At 39.2% G+C, this 18456-nt stretch overlaps 1 protein-coding gene across 2 annotated transcripts in view; it reads left to right on the forward strand.

The window, feature by feature from the left end:
• The first annotated feature begins 5023 nt into the window (after window positions 1–5023).
• CNTN4 (contactin 4) overlaps window positions 5024–18456 on the forward strand; it is a 299396-nt gene continuing 285963 nt past the window's right edge. For both annotated transcript variants that reach the window (XM_026857402.1, XM_026857405.1), the window contains exon 1: window positions 5024–5068. The gene's annotated coding sequence lies outside the window, so the exon portion shown is untranslated. The remainder of the gene's footprint in view (window positions 5069–18456) is intronic.

The following is an 18456-nucleotide window of genomic DNA, read 5'->3' on the forward strand; positions in this document are numbered from 1 at the left end:
TTACTTTGCATTTAAAGTAGAAAGGTGATGAACACATCATTCTCTCGGAATGCAGTCTCCTGTAGTTATTCTGGGCTTTTTACTGATACATGGGCTCTTCACCTGTATCTCTATGGGAAAATAGCTTTGAAAGAACATCTCTTTCAAACAGGTGACTCTGTAAGTCAGTAAGCAGTTGTTCTGAGCATATTCTGATGGAGCATTTTAAGTAATAGAAGGCAATTTTAAAGGTTATGATGTAGCTTACAAGTTCAATTTATGAACCAGCTGGTGAATCACTTTGAGATTTCTTTGACAATCTCTCCAAAGAATTCTGGTGACTAAAGATTGTTTTATTATCAATATGGAGTCATGCAGGTCAATGTTCTTTTTGTTTGTGAAGCAAATGACATCAAACAAATGACATTGTAAAGTCTAAAAATCCAATATTAATATGTAATTCTCATCCCTACTTGACGAGACCAAGGTATTTTCCTACCTCAAGATAACACTTAGAAATATTTAATTTTCAGGATTTTTTTATTATAATAAACCACATGGGATCTCTATTTTGACATCATTTTACTTTGAAGCTAAACCTGTCAAACCCTGGGAGAGCTATGGTGGTGATTAGGCTTTTTGAGTTTTTCTTCCATGAGATAGATTACGCTTGCAAAACGCTTTTGGCTGACTCACTAAACAATGTTTAAATGCGCAGGAAATGCTTCTGTGACAAATGCTTACTGGATTTATATTTCAGCTTCAGAAAACTGTGTCTTTTCTGTTTAGCTCCCTTAATCAATCTATTGTGTTAATAACAATGTTTGAATTCATGAACAGGAGGCAAGCCAAGGATTCAGATGTTACTGAGGAAGGGCTGTGCCATGTCTCAGCTGCAGCTGGTAGATGCTGCTGAATAAAGTGTGGGTTCCTGTTGTGCAAGACGTGTGCCTTGGCAGGGAAATGACACAGCTGATGCTTGATACCACCTTTTCTGGACCGCTTGCTGTTTATCTGTTGATATGGGTAGTAGAACTGGGTGATGCTTTGGAGTTAGTGTCCTCTGGCTTTGTTTTTGAGAAGCGGCAAAGGTGGGTGGGTATGGGCTTTGCTTGGAGAAATGCCTTCCTGGAGCAGGAGTACGGACAGCAACAGGAGCAGTTGCAGGGAACATCTTTCTTCGTGAAGGTTGGTAAGACTGCTGGAAAAGAAAATAAGCAAGAGCAGGTTCAGATGCACTTGATTACTTAATAACTTGGGTTAATAAGCCCATATACAGGCAGACATGTGGTTCTTGCATTTCTTAACATTAAGGTAAGGTGAATATTGTGTTTATAGAAAGTGAAAGGTTGGAAGGATTTCAAGTTTGTATCAGAAAACAGAAGCAGGGAAAGCTCTTAAACAGTACATAGGGGGCTTCAGATAAAGACAAATCTGCAGTCTGGGGGCTTCTGAAGTGCCTAATTTGAGTCTGGAGAGAAGTAGAGAGATGCAAAGTCTCATATCCTTATTTAAGCTTGCTTAAAAACAGTGAATTTGGAACATAGGACGACTAGTTTATGGTTTGTCAGGCAATACAAAACAGTGCCAGAGGAGGCTAATTTGATAAACCTAAGCTCAGAAGAGAACCAGGGACACTGAAAAGAAGAAAGAACATGAAGAAATGAATTGTTGCATGTTTCAAATGACTGAGGGAAAATTTTGGTTTGGGGATTCAGAGCCTGGTGCATCAGTAATGTTCCTGACATCGACCAGGCTTGATTTCCTTCCATAGAGAAATACCATCACCCTTACTCTGCAGTCTTATCTCGTAGAAGTACTCTGAGGAAAGATGCATTAGGAATGTCAGTATTTGCATATTATGCTAATAAACTTCCAGGTGGGAATTGCACCTCAGCTTTCTGTGGGATTGCTTCTTTCAGCTCAGTCTGCATCAGTGTGTCAATATAAACTTGGAGTGTAATGTATGGATTTCTGCTGGCAGCAGTGGGGAGATCAGCAGTTCTTCAGCCTCTCATCAGCGCTCCCTGTTGCCAGCTCCCAAAGAACTGCCCCCACCTGAAAACTAGAAATTTTAGTGCAATTATACAGTAGTTCTATGAAATGATGTTGAGCCTCTCTATTTTTATTTTCTATCTTTAAATGATTTTTTTTTTCTCTTGAAGTATGTGCTGTTCCTTTACATGAAATGAGGATTGGGCTAAACTGAATTTTCTTTTCAGGTTTCTTGGAAGTTATAGCTTTAAGAACAACCGGAGTGGCAACTGGGGAGTCACATTAAAAGAGTGTTGTTGCCTTTTCCTTTGGAGACAACCTCATATCTCTGTTCTGAAGTTTTTTTTCAAAGCCTTCTGTTGACAAGGGATGCAGAAAATACTGAAGCTGCTAAATTCAGTTTTTAGAGTGCTGTCTTCCATAGTGTCACCTAGGGGAGAGAGCACTGTTTGTTTCCCTCGGTACCTGCTCCAGTCTGTTCTTCACTTGGGATGAAGGTGTGTGTTTGAATTGATTGGAAGCTGTGGCCAAACCCTCCAGGCTATGGGAGGTTTTTTATTATTTAGCAAAATTACTTGGGCACTGCTGAATGTTTGGGGATAAGGTAATTTAAATGCTTTAAGTTTTCAAGCCTGGAAGTCCAGGTTCAGTGCTGCTTATGAGGATAACATACAATTACTTTAATCACCACCTCAAACACATGACTTGTGAAGAGCAATGTTCAGCCTTTTGCAATTACTGTGGGAGGAAATACTGTACTGAAAGTAAAACATTCTGAATTTGCCTATTCCCCGGTTTAAGTCAATATCTCTCTGCCAATGCAAAGTGTTTTAAGAAATTGTCCACTGAAGTGTTTCTGTTGTTGGAAGCTGAAATTTCTGAAGGATTTGTGTAGGTACATTGCTGCTGTTTTGAGCTTTTAAGCAGACATAAATTGTAATGTAGAGGGTTTTTAACTAGTCGCCTTTCCTTCTACCCCACAATTATTCACTGGCCAAAATACTCATTGGGCATATGGGAGATCAGATGTCTTGAGTGAATGTTTAACTGATGTGAGCAGCTCCAACAGAAGAAAGCAGTTAATAGGCTTAGTAGCAAGTGCATTTGCTGGGATTGTGGGGGAAGAGAAAAATGAAGATTTGATCCAGAGTCTCCCACATGAGTACCAAAAAAACCCACCCTAGCTCAATTATGCACACATGCATGACAGGAATTTTAAAAAAAAAAAAAAAAAGCCACAACACAAAAACCTGAACCAAATGCACTTCTGAAGGTTGCGTGACAGGTGTTTTGTAAGAAACCTCTCTCCTGCCTTGGCTTTCTGCCCTATATGCCCACACAATTTCAGGGATACTTTAGAGATGGGTAGGAAAGTATCGAGAATATCAGAATTTGCAAAGTAAAAAACTGGAGGTTTTTTTCTTCTTCTTTTTCAGTAGCAAGGGATGGATTTGTAGGTATCTAAAAATATGTAGCAGTGTTGGTGTTGGAGCATTTCTTAACTTGGGCAAGTTGTTCTCCTAAACTTTCTATGACTGAAATAAGTTGAACAGTTACAGTAAATAGAGTAATATTTTGATTGGTATGAAACCCTTCATTTCTTCTTGATGTCTAATTAGCGTAGCTCCGAATGTCAAATATTTATCCGCTCTACCCAGCGCTGTGCTCACTTCAGTGGGGCTCCATCTGGCTCTGCCTTCCGTGAAGCCTGTTCCTCTACCAACGAGCTTGCCCATGCTCAGTGTTGGTGCTGGATCCCACCTGTTGCCCATCAGGTCTCTTGAGCCTGAAGGGAGCTCTTCCCTCCAGCAAATCTGGGTGACGAGTAGGGCTGTGCACAGCTACAGATGAGCCAGGCTGGGACTCCTTTCACTTAGTGAATGTAACTACGAAGTGCAGGCTGAGAAATGTTGTACCAAGTCCTTGCTAAAAGTTGCTGATTGCTTGTGAGTGGTACATATTTGTTAAATGAAGCCATAATATGCTTGTAGACTGCCGGTAATGTAATTCCTTAGCATGCAATCTCCCACAATAAAACTGGTAAGAGCATGTGATGTAGAACCCTTTTGTATTCTCAGGGACTAGCCGCTGTATTACACACTTGAACGGAAACATAGGGGTTCGGTGGTTGTGACTTCTTCATCTTGAGTTATAATACAACCTACAACCTTTTAGTTAAGCACTGGTTATCTGTTTGCTATCTTTAAGCCAAATTTCAGACACTTTTTGTGCCTCTATGTGTTGATAGTGCAAAAAGCGCTTCGATTTCTTAGTATGCTTGCTACATTATGGTGCTTACCTACTTCTAGTTTCATGAACATATCTTCTGCAACTACCATAGGTATTTTGTGTGTCCCATAGCCAGCTGCTGAACATGTGAAGCTATATGATTAAATCTACATGTTGAACAGATTCATTATTGTTTTTCTACTTTTCAAAATTTGATTAGTGAGTAGTTTGGATGATCTAATGTTTGTAGTGGAACTCCTTGGGAAATGGCTGTACTGCAGCCCCCCTTTTTTTGGCATTTAGGTTGGCTTGTTGTCACCTCAGAGTTGCAATGAGTTAGAAGTGATGGGGGAAAGCTGGGAAATTATGCCAGCTGTGGGAGATCAAGAGCATTTGAGCAGTGGAGGAAGATAGGGATTCACTATCAGAGGCTTTAGCAACTGAAAGTGTTTCAGCCCTTAGTGAAGTTAGAGTTGAAAAAAATAAGGTTCAGTGAGTGCCAGGTGAAGTGGCTGAACTCCAGTGTAATATTCAGGGTCTGCAGAAAGTGGTGGACTGGTGAGCAGTGTGCCATGGCTGGGGACTCTTAGGGAGGGAGACCTCAGTAGAGAAGGGGGAATCCAGGAATCAAGCGGTGGAAAAATTCTATAAAGTATTCTGACTGGTTTACTACTTTTATCTTGTGTGCTTTGAAAATAACAAACTACAAGTAATTAAAGACAGCCTCTTACTCTGCGAAATAAGCTCACGTGGATAAGAATTAATTTAATGACTTAAAATACCAGTATAACTGACTTTCCATATGAATTTCTACTTTCAGGTATTGGAAATTTGACTGAAGTCTACATATCATGCGCTGGAGAAGGTAACAATTCTTTAATACTAATTTTGATTTATTGGTGATATTAATTTATCTTCTTTCTAATGTCATTGCATTGAATGTTAAAAGCTTCTTTCTATTGTTTGTGCCTTGATTAAAGAATCTGCCCCTTAGTTTCTCAGTACACTGACATGGGTTTTGCTTACCTTTTTTTAAGAGAATATATGACAAGTTACATTTAAGTGCTACACCGGAAGGTTTATAGAAAATGTGGAACAGCTTGAATTCAGAAAACTATTTTTGTAATGTACCATTGTTTTAAAAGAATATATAATTTAAAGAATGAACCTTTCACAAAAGGATATTGTCCTTGCTGTCAATAGCAGGTTGTTTTTCTGGTTAGGTTCTTATTTTTCTTGTCGAAGCTTTCAAAATTGGTGTTCAATTAGTCGTTGATTGACTGACTTGGTAGCTGAATTAGCCAAACAAACCTGTTGTGCTTCTGAAGCTCAATTTTTTTTAATGGCATCTCAGCTTGAATGTCCAAAGGAATCAGTATTGTTAGTTGAAAGGTGGGTTTTGTCCTGAAATTATCTTGGGGGAGAGGGGTGTTTGTTGTTTTCCTGGAACAACATCAAGTATGAAACATAGATATAAATGTGAAATAATTTGCTCTTTTGGCATGTCCAGCTCTGGTCTAGTCAAGAACAGAAGGCTGTGTCTTTTCTGGCTGTGTGCTCCTCTGCATCCCTACTGTGTTGGTTTTGCCCTCGCCCAAAACTGTCCCACCAAGCTTGATTTACATGTAGCCAATCTCCATGGGTAAAATTGCTACCAAAGAACAACATGCTTTTAAGTATGAATTATATTACCTCCAACAGAGAACAAAACCCTTTCAGAGTTTACAATGAAATATTTAAAAAATAAATGTGGTCTTCCCCCAGTTTTAGATGTTATTGCTATATCTGTTCAGAGGGGTGACAGATGCCTTGTGATCAAAATGTTTAAGTTCTTAGTTCTTCAGAGTAATTCACAAGTTTCTCCTTAGTCCTGGGTGGTGTTCACAATGAAAACTGAATTACTGCTGTAGATCAAGTAAGCTATTCTTATTCAGCCTGGACGTTGTGAAACTTGCAAAGCTATCTTTGTGTGAGGTTTTCAAAGACAGTATGATAAATTTTGTGATATATCACTTTCTAGTGTCTGAAAGGAAAAGCTTATTTCTTAATATAAAAGATAACTTTGAATAATGGACTCCTCATCCCTTTGGACAGTACTCCTAAATTAGCCTCAGAGACCTTCCTCAGGTGAAATCTTGTTTTCAGGTTCCCCATAGTAAAAAGAAGATGCTGATACCCATTTCATTTGGAAAGTGTTTTCAATCTGTTGATAAAAAGTACTTCTGAAGAGTTAGGCAACCTTGATTAATTGAGCCTGAATAAGAAGCGCAGGATCAAATCTCAGGATATTATTTTTCAGCTGCAGACTTGTGTTCTGCATTCCAAATCCTTAAATGCCAGTTTGATAGCAAATGTGAATGACTGGAGTAGACAGCTATATGCATACTGGTAATGACTTGCAAATGCTGACACCACTATAGACAGAAGAATGGAAATTGCATTTTGTTTACAGAACAACGTAACTATTTGGTAAACACTTTCATTAGCAAGAATGTGATTGGAATTTGTGTTAAAAGCCTCAATTCTGTGTTATAACCAGTATGGCATTTGTAGTGAAGTGGTATTTAAAAAAAGTGAAGTGCGGATAAGTACTTAGCGAATATGAGTGCTTAAAAGTTCAGTGATGCGATGTGTAATGTTTAGGCCTGATAACGGGACCACAAGCCAGAATTGTGTTCTTGTGGTATATGGGAAAGGGCATCAGAATAGCAATCTGATCTAAGCCTCTGAGATGTCCTCTATGGAGAATTTATACAAACTTTGTGGGTCTAAAATCTACCCCTTGCTGATAGGGCTCTTGGTTAGCAGCACACCTCAAGATCCAGCATTGTGCTGTCAAAGAGCTAAGCACAGCGCACTTTTTTTTAGGAAAGTGAGGGCTTGCACGTGTGGCTATGCTCGATAAAAGTACGCTTATGGGGACAGCAAATTCAGGCTTTATGCATGCTTCATCTCTAAGGCACGGAAGGATTTTCAAACCCACATTCCTAAGCAGCATGTGGTCCTGGCTAAGCCATAAGCGAGGCATAGCGGAAGCCAAGCTTGGGGTTTTCTTCTGGTCTGGTGAACCAAAACTGGCTGTTGTTTACCTAAGTGACTCAGTAACTACAGATTTGAAAGGAAACATTTGTGCATTGTAATAGTATAATTATAAAATTCTACTTTATTACCTGTCAAGCTAATTAAAACAGCTACAGGCTAAGTGATCTTGGAAAGCTTGTAGCATCTGTGCATTGTATTCAGCAAGCAGGCTTACAGTGTAATTTTAATTAGAAATATTACCAGCAGACACAGTGTACAGTTGCACTGGAGAAATGTCCTTGCCTGCATAGGAATACTGAATGTGCTGGGTAATAGCTCTAGGAAAGGCAATTATAACAAATATGCTTTCTGCCTCTAGTCTGAACAGCAGTTAATTATGTCATGGTTTGAAACTGTGGGGTCCTTCTTCCTCCACTGGCATCCATCCCCAAAGTGGTAGCTTCCCATTTGCTTGGTGAGTGAATGTTTGTGTCTTGTAGCTGTTGGCTACTTGAACCTAGAGAATTCCACTTGTTCCAGGTGGAAACTGGCTGAGTTGGAAGTGCTGTGGGTCAGTGTGCAAGAGGATTACTTGGATATAGGCTTACTGCATGTAATTTTTAGATCGTTTCTTCAAAGATGGGTTGTTTGTGATCTCCAGGCATCCCTTTGCTTCTCAAGAACCATAGAAAATAACTGTCCTCCTTCCTCCTCTTCTTCTTGCCAGCATGTCTGCCACCATGTCCTTACTGTTTCCCTACTTCTCTGAAGATCTGCTGTGTTCTCTCCTCCATTATCTCCTGGCTTCCTTCCATCCCACTTCCTTTTTCCCTCTCTACACCTTCTGTGCTTCTGCTAGCCCTTTCCTTAGACACTTCTTTCTCTCATATTAGTTGGGTTTCTCATGTCACCACTGCTCCTCTCTGCATGGAAAGCATAAACAATTAAAACTGGATTATTTGTTCTAAAGTAATTTGAAAAACTGAATGAGCAAAATTGTCATATTACAGTGGATTTGGTATCTTTTAAAAGATGAGTGGTCTCTGCTCTCCTTTAAGTTGCACCTCGAGATAGTTTGCTAATTTTACAGCAGAATGAAATGACAACTTTCTGATACATGTAACTTGGATTATAGTTAATTATTGCAGGGGCAGCATTTTGCTTGAGATTCTTCTTTTTTCATATGTAACTAATATTTATGCAGGAGTACTTGTGACTTTTCTTCACAAGAATATGGTGAATACAAAAGCACCAGTCAGATCTGAGAACAAAACTTTTTAGAAAGTTATGTCAAAAGTCACAGGCAACTGCCCCGATCTCTCCCTTACAGTCAGGTTTTGGAAGATGAGCTATTGCCCAAAGAGATGTGCCTCATTTCTGTGAGAACTTTCTTACAGTTGTGCAAAACTTTCAGAGTGTATTGTTTTTCAGAGTGGGTGTGACAGTGTTTGTTAGTGTTCCCTAAGGGGGTATATGGGGGTGAAAATAACACCGACGAATGTCTGATGAGGCAGCAATACCATTATTTATGAAATCTCATGCAAAGAATATTTCTGCGTGAAGCAAATCTGCCCTTCTGCACTTATTTGATATTGTAAAGAGATTATGGCGGCCTTACAAGAAGGTTAAGATGTCATGTAGCTTAATATACTCTGAAAATAGGCCCGTTAAAGCCACTGTTGCTTGTGATTGATGATGCATGTTATGGTGGTAGTTCTAAATCTTGTGTTTGTGTGTGCAAATTGCTGTTTTCCAGCCCTTTCAAGGTTGCTAACTGTATCTTATGGCACAGCCCATATTTAAGGATTTCATGTTGCATTAGCCTTTGATTAAGAGGAAAGTAACTTTGATGATAAAATGCCACTAAATGTGGTTCTGTGGACTAGCTTGGAATAATTTATCAATCATTCTTCATGACTGAGAGTGTATTTTGGACATGAGGGTCACCCTTTGAGGATTAATTTTTTTTGGTGATAAACAGCTAATGACTGTCGGATGATTATGGTCAAAAGCAATTATGGTATTTTTAAACTGTTTGTTATTACAATAAAGAATCACTAAACTGAGTAAGTTTTAAGCCATTTCTTAAATAGCTAGCTCAAGATGCATCAGCCTTGATTCCAAGGCGTTATTGAATGATGGAGTTGCTGACACTTCCTAACTGCCTGCTCCGGCAGAGGCAGGTTCTGGCGGTGCTTTTGCCTATTTTGCCTTCCCTGCACCCCGAACTTTCCACACCCTTTAGGTTAGCAACTAAAATAGCTAGTTGGCAGTTTTATTGGTGTCCCCTGTAAATATGTATTTTCCAGACATTGTGAAGAACATTTCACAGCTGACTTATGTTTACAGGCGGGTGTCACTGTCTGCTTCTTATCTTCTGGGCTTCAGGTTTCCTTTCTTCTGTCTCCTTTTTTTTCTAGTTTCTGCAACGGTGTGGTTAGGTGAGCTTAAAAGTATAAAGGAACAGTATATTGTGAGGACAATTTCAGCACTGCTAAAAGATGGAGCGTTCTCAAGGATGTTAAAGTGGTAGAGTCTGAGAGCAAAAGTATGTCTGAGATAAACTACTTGTATTTAATAAAAAAGGGAGAGCCTTAAACAACTAAGATATAGGTAGCTGCTGTCAGAAGCACTACTTAAAAGGAATGAGAAACTGTCTTATGGAGGGATTATTGTATTGAGAAATAAAGTGCTGAATCACTGGAAGCAAGCAAGCAATATAGAGTTTAGAGGCTGTGCAAAAAATAAAATGGCTGCTGTAATTCAATTAAATTCACAGTAGTATTTGCTGTTTGAGATGGTACATCCGTTATCCTGTATCTCATGGTGGCTGGTGCCTCAAGGGATACTTAAGTGTGTGTACAGTTCCTGAAAAATTCTGGAACGACAGGTCTGGAATGACGTGATGCTCCGTTTTCTCAGACAGATGCATTTTCCCCAGTACACCTTGAGTTTGGACTGCTGCTTAGTCTTCGTATTTTTGACACTTTTTTTGTAGATTGTTAATCTGAATTGAGAGCTGTAGCTTATCCTACAAACTGGAAGAGAATACCATAGTTTCTTGCAGATAAATAATGAATTGCTAATGACGTATTGTTGAGGGATAGCTAAAACCAATGAGATTTATTGTATTTAGTATCTTACAAGTACTGCAGATATAGGCTGAACTTCTAAAATAAAATAACTTTTTACCCCTTCCAAAATTTCTTTTTAGAAAGTAATTTAGGCGAGAACAGTTGCTCTCTTTGCTAGAACACATGGGTTTAAAGGCTCCCTGTAGGACCTGTGCCAGTCTGAGTTATTTGTAAAAGCATATTGGCCTCCTTGGGATTGAAGAACTATAAAGTCTTTCACTAATCTTAACTTGATAAGTAAATTTCAGAGCCTTCATGTCTCTGTATTCAATGTTTTGTAGTTAACCAGAGCAAAAAGTGTTAGTAATCTACAAAGCCCTTTTCAGAGGGAGAATTTCTTCAGCTCAACCATCTTGATCGGGATCCAGCATTAAAATGGACATGAAAGAGCTTTCTCAGGTGTGGAAGTTGGAGAAGTCTGAATACAGCCATGCAAAAGCTCTGTGTGATGTGGCAAAGTTAAAAGCAGAACCCTTCTCGGGTTAAAGCAATGGCTTTTGTAATTATAAATACTGAAAGTTATTCTCTTAGGCCTTAATATAAGGGAGAGGGCAGCTGGAGGCAGCCTGCTTGATGGTATGAAGCACAAAGAAACAAAAGGCTGAGGAGGTAAACCCAGAGCTTTAATAAGACAGCTGTGGTGAGCCCTCCTTCCCAAACTGTAGTACAGTGACAACACGTGCAATAAGCATTAAATAGGTTTGCAGAAAGGAAATTTGATCTCTTTCTTTTTAAACCAGCTTTTCTAGGCTGTGGGGTCAGGCTGGAGAGAAGGCTTGGAACGAACAGGGAGGCAGCAAGCTGCTAGCTGCTCGCAGGGGAGGAGGAGGGAGGGAGAAAGCAGGTTCTGCTCTGCTGTACATACGTGGCTGGACAGAGCATCTTCCTTGTGTGGAGTCTGCGGTTCTTAGGTGGCGGTGCTTGGCCTCCCTGCACTCAGGTGTTACTTCAGATGAGTCAGAAAGACGCATCAACTGTTCAAATGCTTTTATTTTTGTAGCTGACTCCTTCAGCTTTCTGTGCAACTGTCTGGTGAGCTGACTAAAGAGACTTTCTTCCAAACAAACGTTTAAAAGAAATATTTATTTCAACAAGTTCTCATTAAAAGTGAGTATCTGTTGAAAGCTTTCTCTACCTCCTGTCAGCTTGTTGGCAGGCTGTTGGTGATAGTTGTCTTCCTGGGTCCAACTGTACAAAGGGAGGACAGCAGGACTGCAGGTTTTGGGAGCTGCAAATCAAATGTTTTAAAGATAGTTCTTTTAATTCTTTAAAGAAGTGCTTGTGACATTTGAGGGGCTGAGTGGCAATGGAACTTTAGTAGCGTCCACTCATTTAATCAGTGACATCCATGGTACAAATCAGAAAAGGCCTAAAACACCCATAAAAGGAGCTCTGTCTTCAAGTGAAGTGAGAATAAATCAGGTTTGAGATGAGTATCAATTTTAGTCAGATTAAATTGCACCAGTTGTACTTGTTTTTCAGTAAGAAAACAAAAAAAAGCATTTCTTGCTACAGGTGGGGCAAGAAGTATGGCAATGGTTTGGACCATTACTAAAATGGCTACTTTGCTATCAAATCTTGTTGTTAATTATTTGAAATGTCTTGAATATGCCGTTAGCAATTTTCAATAGCGTCAATTAACACTTAGGAAATTAATTTCAGACTACTAGAATATTGAACATTTACTTTAGAAATGTAAATGAGGTGTACCAACTTTGCATCTTGCATGCCCCTGAACTCAGATACTCGTAAGGCAAAAAATGCTAAAGCCAGCAAACATGAAGGTGTGTTTTGGTGCTGAAATGATGAAATATAAAAATGATTGCTGACGGTTTTGATACTGCACCAGGATATTCAAGTTATTTGCTCAGATTCATGGTGCTGGACTACTTTGAAACTGGAGGAAGTGATATCTCTGGCTAGAAATTAGGAAACCCAAGACTAAAGCAATGTCTGGATGAAACACCAGAGCCTGTCTGCCCCATGTTGTTCCTTGTGGCACACTTTGTGCTTTTTCTCATCTTTTTTTTTAAGATTAGATTCTCAAGAAAAACAATTTAAACAGAAATTAGTATGCTTCAGGAAATCCATAATTAGTTAAAATTTTTGCTTTGCAGACTGTTAAGTCTAATCTTTACTAGAACCCAATTCTGTCACGCCTTTATTGTTAGCAATACGAAATATTATAAATATGAATCTTGAAAAAGGTGTTACAGCATAACTTGCTCTAACTGAGAAATATTTGCCTGGTCTGTCTGTCTTTGCCTGTATGGGTCTTAGGTGCATGTTTGCATCACTTGCCCCAACAAAAGGGCCTTGGCAAACTAATGTTTTGCTTCAAAGGATCAGTCTGCCAATTGAAGGAATGAGAAATATTCCTTAGGGCGAATTTTGAAGTCTATTTTGATCCTTAGTTTCTTAGGAGCACAGTTGAAGTTAGTGTCTTTACTGAGATGGAAAATGAGATCTTCTCGTTTTGCTTAATTCACTCAACCTGATCGTTGTAGCTGTTTATAATATCTTAGGAAGAATATCTTTAGCTCGAAATACATCTTTTGTTTCAATTTCTCATAGCTTTTTGAGAGAACCTTTTTATGAGAAAATGCTTTTTTAAATGCTAAAAGTTCTTGTATAACGTGTTTCAAGTTTTGTTTTCATAGAATATTGAGTTTCATCATTGTAGAGATGATGAAGTGCAACTGCCCTGCTCAGAGTTTTCTGGTAAAAAGTTATTTCAGTACTTATTGAGTGGCAGCTGTCCTCAATACACCATGTGGCATAAAGAAGGAATCAGAATATGACTCATTTTTTTGTCTCCAGTATGCAATTCCTTTGTCTTTTCTCATCACTTCAACGCTCTTGCCACTTTTAAATCTTTTAGAAGTTATCGCTTTAGTCTCACAGCCACTATTTTTGTTCCTCTTCACGTAAAACAACTCATTTCCATCAGTTCTTTCCTTAGCACTCTTGCTGTTAGGTCTGTATTTTCCTTTGTACTTCTGATTTATTGCCATTTATGAGCATGCAGCAATATGTTAGTTGTTGCTTGCTATAATGTACTTATTTCCATGGCTTAACTGCCCAGTATTAGTATTTGCTGAATATGAAGCCATGCAGCTAGTAAACTGTATTTCATGCACTGCTAAAGTTAATGAGAACTTGAATCGGCTTTGTGGTGCCCTACTTCAAAGTAGTTCAAAGATCTTATTTTCCTCATTTTCCTCTTAATCTTCGTTCCTCTCATTCCACAAGAATTATCACAATTCTACTGTATCACCTGCTTTGATATGTGAGATGTTATCTTCAGCACAGTCCTTGAAGTCTTTTTCTTTTCTTCCACAAGAAGCAGACGGAAAACACTGTTTTCATGCTGAACAGATGTGTCCTGATTTTCTTGGGTTTTGTTTAGGTTTTGCCACAGTCTGTTATCCTAGAATTAAAACACCTCTTCAGAGGCTGCTGATTAGAGCTACCTCTTTTCCCCCGTAAAACGTCACTAGAGCATCTCTTTCACTTTTTCCTGATGACTTCTTGCAAAAGGTACGTGGTTCTGTAGCTGCAGTAGGCTGTGCATTGTTATGCCACTTGAACATGAACTTTTAGCCTTCGCCATTGACAATATCATATTAGTAATTCTTTTTGATACTGCTACAAGAATACATTGTTCATAATTCCTTTTTATACATCAAGATCTTAAACTTTCTGATCTTTAGCTTTCAAGCATCTTAAATGGCTTGCATGCTCTTGGGGCCAGCTCACACCTGTTCCAACTCGGCATAACCTTGCTCTGAGAGCAGTTGATGTGTTCCTTGTTCCCACCAATGCGTGTGAAAACCCACCCTAGTTTCTCTATTACTATTTTTGTTTTATCATTGACTTCTGTTGTACATCATTGTATCATTTGTGATGGGGGTTATATTGATTAGCTTGGCCAGGCTTCTTTTTAAACTGGAAGGATATTGGGAGGGAATGACTGACCCACTGAGGAAGTGCGAGCTCATTACTTTCTGGCACTCAGTGGTACTTGGGGGTTGTTTTTCAGCATCTGATTGAGATTTCTACGTTGTGCATTTAATTAAGTTGCCATTTAATTAAGCCACACACAAGTTGGAAATGGATGTGGTTATATGCAGGCCCTGAAGTCTCCTGTGGAGAGGATTCCAGATTACGCATGTGACACTGCCCTAAGGCAGAAAGGCTTGTGGCTATGGCACATGTAGGTGTTACCTTAATAAAATTCATCTTCTGGTTTTCACAATTAATTGCATTAGTTTGAATTTGGTGTTTCTAAGCAGGTGTAAGCAGTCTTTCTAAAAAGACCTTTGGCCATACTTGTCTTTTCTCAAAGAACTGTGGACCTCGGCTTGCACTTTTATGCTGTTGAGAGCGTCTGCAGCAGCTCGAAGTCATTATGCAGTGTTACAAATAACTTCAGACAGGAGATGTGCTACTTCTCTCTCCGGTGGAGTGTTGCTTAGATCTGTCTGAAAACCAAAGCAACTTCCAGAACTGTAGATCTGGACTAAGTCTGGGCATCCCTGTTTTATGCTGTCTCTTTTGTTACTGTCAGAACTCATCACGTACGCCTGCCAGGCCATACATGTGGCATGCGTGCTAAGTAACTTTTTCTTCACACAGTGAATCTCCCAAGGAGATGCTGTCATCTTTGCTAGATCCTCACTTCTTTGTCTTTAGTGCTTTCTGCAAGTCACAAATCACGTTGTCTTTGCTGGTTATGTGAGCCTGGCTCTAGTCAGGGATGTTCAGTTTTTTACACTCTTGTAGATTTGGGTTTGTTTTTTATCTTTAGCTTTTTTTCCTCCTTATACTCTGTGTTTACCATCTGCATTTTAGACATACATTTCAAGTATTTTTATAACCTCTTCTATTGTATCTTTAACGCGGTTAATTGTAAGAAATTCACTTTCTGCAGTAGTACACAAAGTGGTTGCAGTCTTTTTGTTCTTCTACAGCCCATAGCAGAAAAAATCATCAGTTTCCAGATGACTTTCATTTTCCTTCCAAAGCCGTTTTCATGTATTTCTGCATTCCAATGCTCTCTCTGTACTAAAGCTCTTTATGCTGTGGTGTATTTTTAACTAATGATGTGTCACTGTACCAGCTTGGATTTTCTTGTATCTATTCTGTAAACAACTAAAGTTCCTTTTAAGGGGGAGGAGGAGGAGAAGAAACGGTGCCAAAGAGTTACAAGTCGTGTTCGTCTTCATGCAAGCAAATGAGATCAGACTGGCCTAGGACCAAATTAATTAAATGTTCCATTTAGTGGAAGATGTCAGTTAGGAACAGATAATACTTTCCATCTGAAGTGCTCCACTAGTAGAGAATAACGTCTCTGTGTGAGCAAGTGGCTTTGGAATTTTACACAAATGTCAAAGCACTAGGAAAAGTTTTAGGGCTGAGACTTCGTTGGTGAATGTTATCTCCTGGCAGGTTTTTCAGCTCCAACTTTTCCATTAAGAGGGGCAGCGTCAGCAGAGTGCTTAGGGATTACCAGAGCCAGAAGGACCAAAGCATCATGGAATCAAAGGGAAACTCAGAGTAGTTATTCTTGTTAGTGGATTGCAGTGCCAGGTCCGTGAGGAGTGGGAGAATGTGAGGGCTTAGAGAATAATTGTGGATAGAGTAGTTCTTACATTTATATTTAATGAACTGGTAATTGTGACATACAATGAGGAGAGAAGAGAAAACCTTCTGGGATTAAGTTTGAGAAAGGAGTAAGGAAGAGGACTTGGTCAAAGTAAAGCAATACATTGACAAGATTTTTTCTTTAGCAAAGTGTGTGTAGGGAGGAAGAGACTGGAACACTTTCTTATTTATCATTTTCTGCAGTAATTGGATATAGTTATAGTTTCTGAAACTTTAGAAATCTGTCTAGATATCTAAAATCAGTTACCTGGAATATGTGTACTTAGGTCGCAGAAATGCAATTTCACACGCTGTAGATGAGGTAACCTTAATGAGCATTTACTGATGTAATACTGCCCTCTGCTTAAGGAATGCTAAACTTCATTGCATAGTCGTACACTTAAAACAAAACATACCTGAGCAAAAAGTATTGGTTTTTTTATCCAGGATTTTGGATCCTTTTGATGAGGAAGGTCTCTGGTCTCTGTGGGATGCAAAACGTGAGCATTGGCTGAATCAGTTGTATCACAAGTTACCGATCTGGTGTTGTGGGATTCTCCTTAAGGCTATAGAATAATGTGAACTTTTTTTTTTATTCTACTCTAAAATGGTTATGGAATAAACTAAAATTATTATAGGAGTCTTGACTAGAAGTGGTTAGGCAAAAGAATGAAGCTAGTTTATGTATGCATGAAAATCAAGATGGCTCATTTTGATTAATCTGCTTGAAATAAATACCAAAAAGATTAAAAATTATTTGCTTGTCATCTGAAGTAACAATGCACTTGATTGTGCCACTGTACATCACATGTTGGTTTTGCTTGTAGCAACTGTAAGCACATTAATGTGGGATAGCAGTATCTTGAGTTACCATTTTCAGAGAGGATGTAGAGAAGCAGTCCCCCATTTCACTTGCACTTTTTTCTTTTTCTGGGATCAGCTTGTGTTCCTCTTCAGAGACAAAACCTTTTTGACACTGATCTTCTAGCTTATCTACATAGCACTGGCTTTCATCCCATCAATTTTTTTGTTTAGCTTTTACTCTGAAAACTTGAGTCCACTTAAAATAATTTGGCCCAGAATCTGGCCAGTGTGATGTGGTACCTTGCACATGACCTGATGCCCCCTGCACGGGGGGCAGCTGAAACCTGAGGTGACAAAATACATGGGAGACACCTCAGGTAGGTTACAAATGCAGACAGAGGTGTTGATACAAAATCAACACAGCACACAGACATCTGGCGGGATTTCTGCTTCCCAACATGAGTGAGAAATATCAGAGGCACAAATGTGATCACCACTTGTCTGGTGGGTTTTTTCTCCCAGTTCACCATGTCATTTCTCGCTTCTCTTGATAGAGCCTCAGCTTGCAACTGCTCAGGCATGTCTCAGCCTTAACCAAGGAATTAAGCCATCTGGGCTGGAAGAGATTAAAATATTAACGAGTATAATCAAGGTACAGAGTCCCTGACAGCTGTCTGCTGCTCACTAAGGTATAACCTCATGCCCACAGAGGTGAAGGGGGCTGGTCCGTGCTGGAGGGAGGGTAGGTTTGCAGATCCCCCCCCGTGTGCTCCTGCCTGCGCCTGTCCCGTGGACCTCCCTGAGCAGCATGCAGACATACTGTGCATTCAGCTGATGTAAATCTGTGTCACTTGATTAGCTATGCTGGAGTGACGTTGATCTGTCCAAACGGATCATCTGTCCCATGTTCTGCCAGTGGTGTTCATGGGGGAGAAAAAAGCCAATTTCAGAGTTCCCTTCTCAAAGTCTGGGGTTAGTAACACAAAGTGACAGAGTTAAAACTCTGCATTTTATATAAATATTAGATGTGATATGTTCGGCTTTATTAAGAAAATCTGTTTGGCATTCTGTTATAGAAGAGCTAATTGGGTCTGTAGTGAATGCATAAATTAGGGTTTCCTTGTGCAGCATCACTAATTTATGTACATTGAGGTTTGAAAATGTTCTAGGCATCTTTAGAAGAGATGTGCTGCTTTGGTAAGTTAAAAAATGGCGAGATGATTAAAGGGTGTACATGTATATGTATCTTTTTCCTAAAGCATATATGTGCAGTTGTGCCATAGGTAAAATACTAAGCAATATATGAGGTATATAAGATAAAGAGTGTTTAAAGCTCCCTGCTGTTCTCCATTTATCAGACCTGACCAGATAATTCACAACTTGTAATTACTGGGCAAATTTAGCGTGATTTTTTTTTTTTTTTTTTTTATATAACAGAATGTGTGATTATTAATATCTTATATTTTTAAAAATGAATCAGTGAGCATTTGTCCCCATAAAGATAGGGAGCAAAGCACTGAGACATGAAAAGGTATGGGCTAGTGTGATGTCATAGCGCTTTTTTTCTCATTATAATAATTGGAGAAATGGTCCCTGAATTACACAGCGAGGACAAAAGGCTGCTGAAATTAGCTGAGTGTCTAATGCT

The sequence above is a fragment of the Athene cunicularia genome, assembly GCF_003259725.1.
Source record: "Athene cunicularia isolate RWA chromosome 12 unlocalized genomic scaffold, athCun1 chr12_part1, whole genome shotgun sequence".
Lineage (NCBI taxonomy): Eukaryota > Metazoa > Chordata > Aves > Strigiformes > Strigidae > Athene > Athene cunicularia.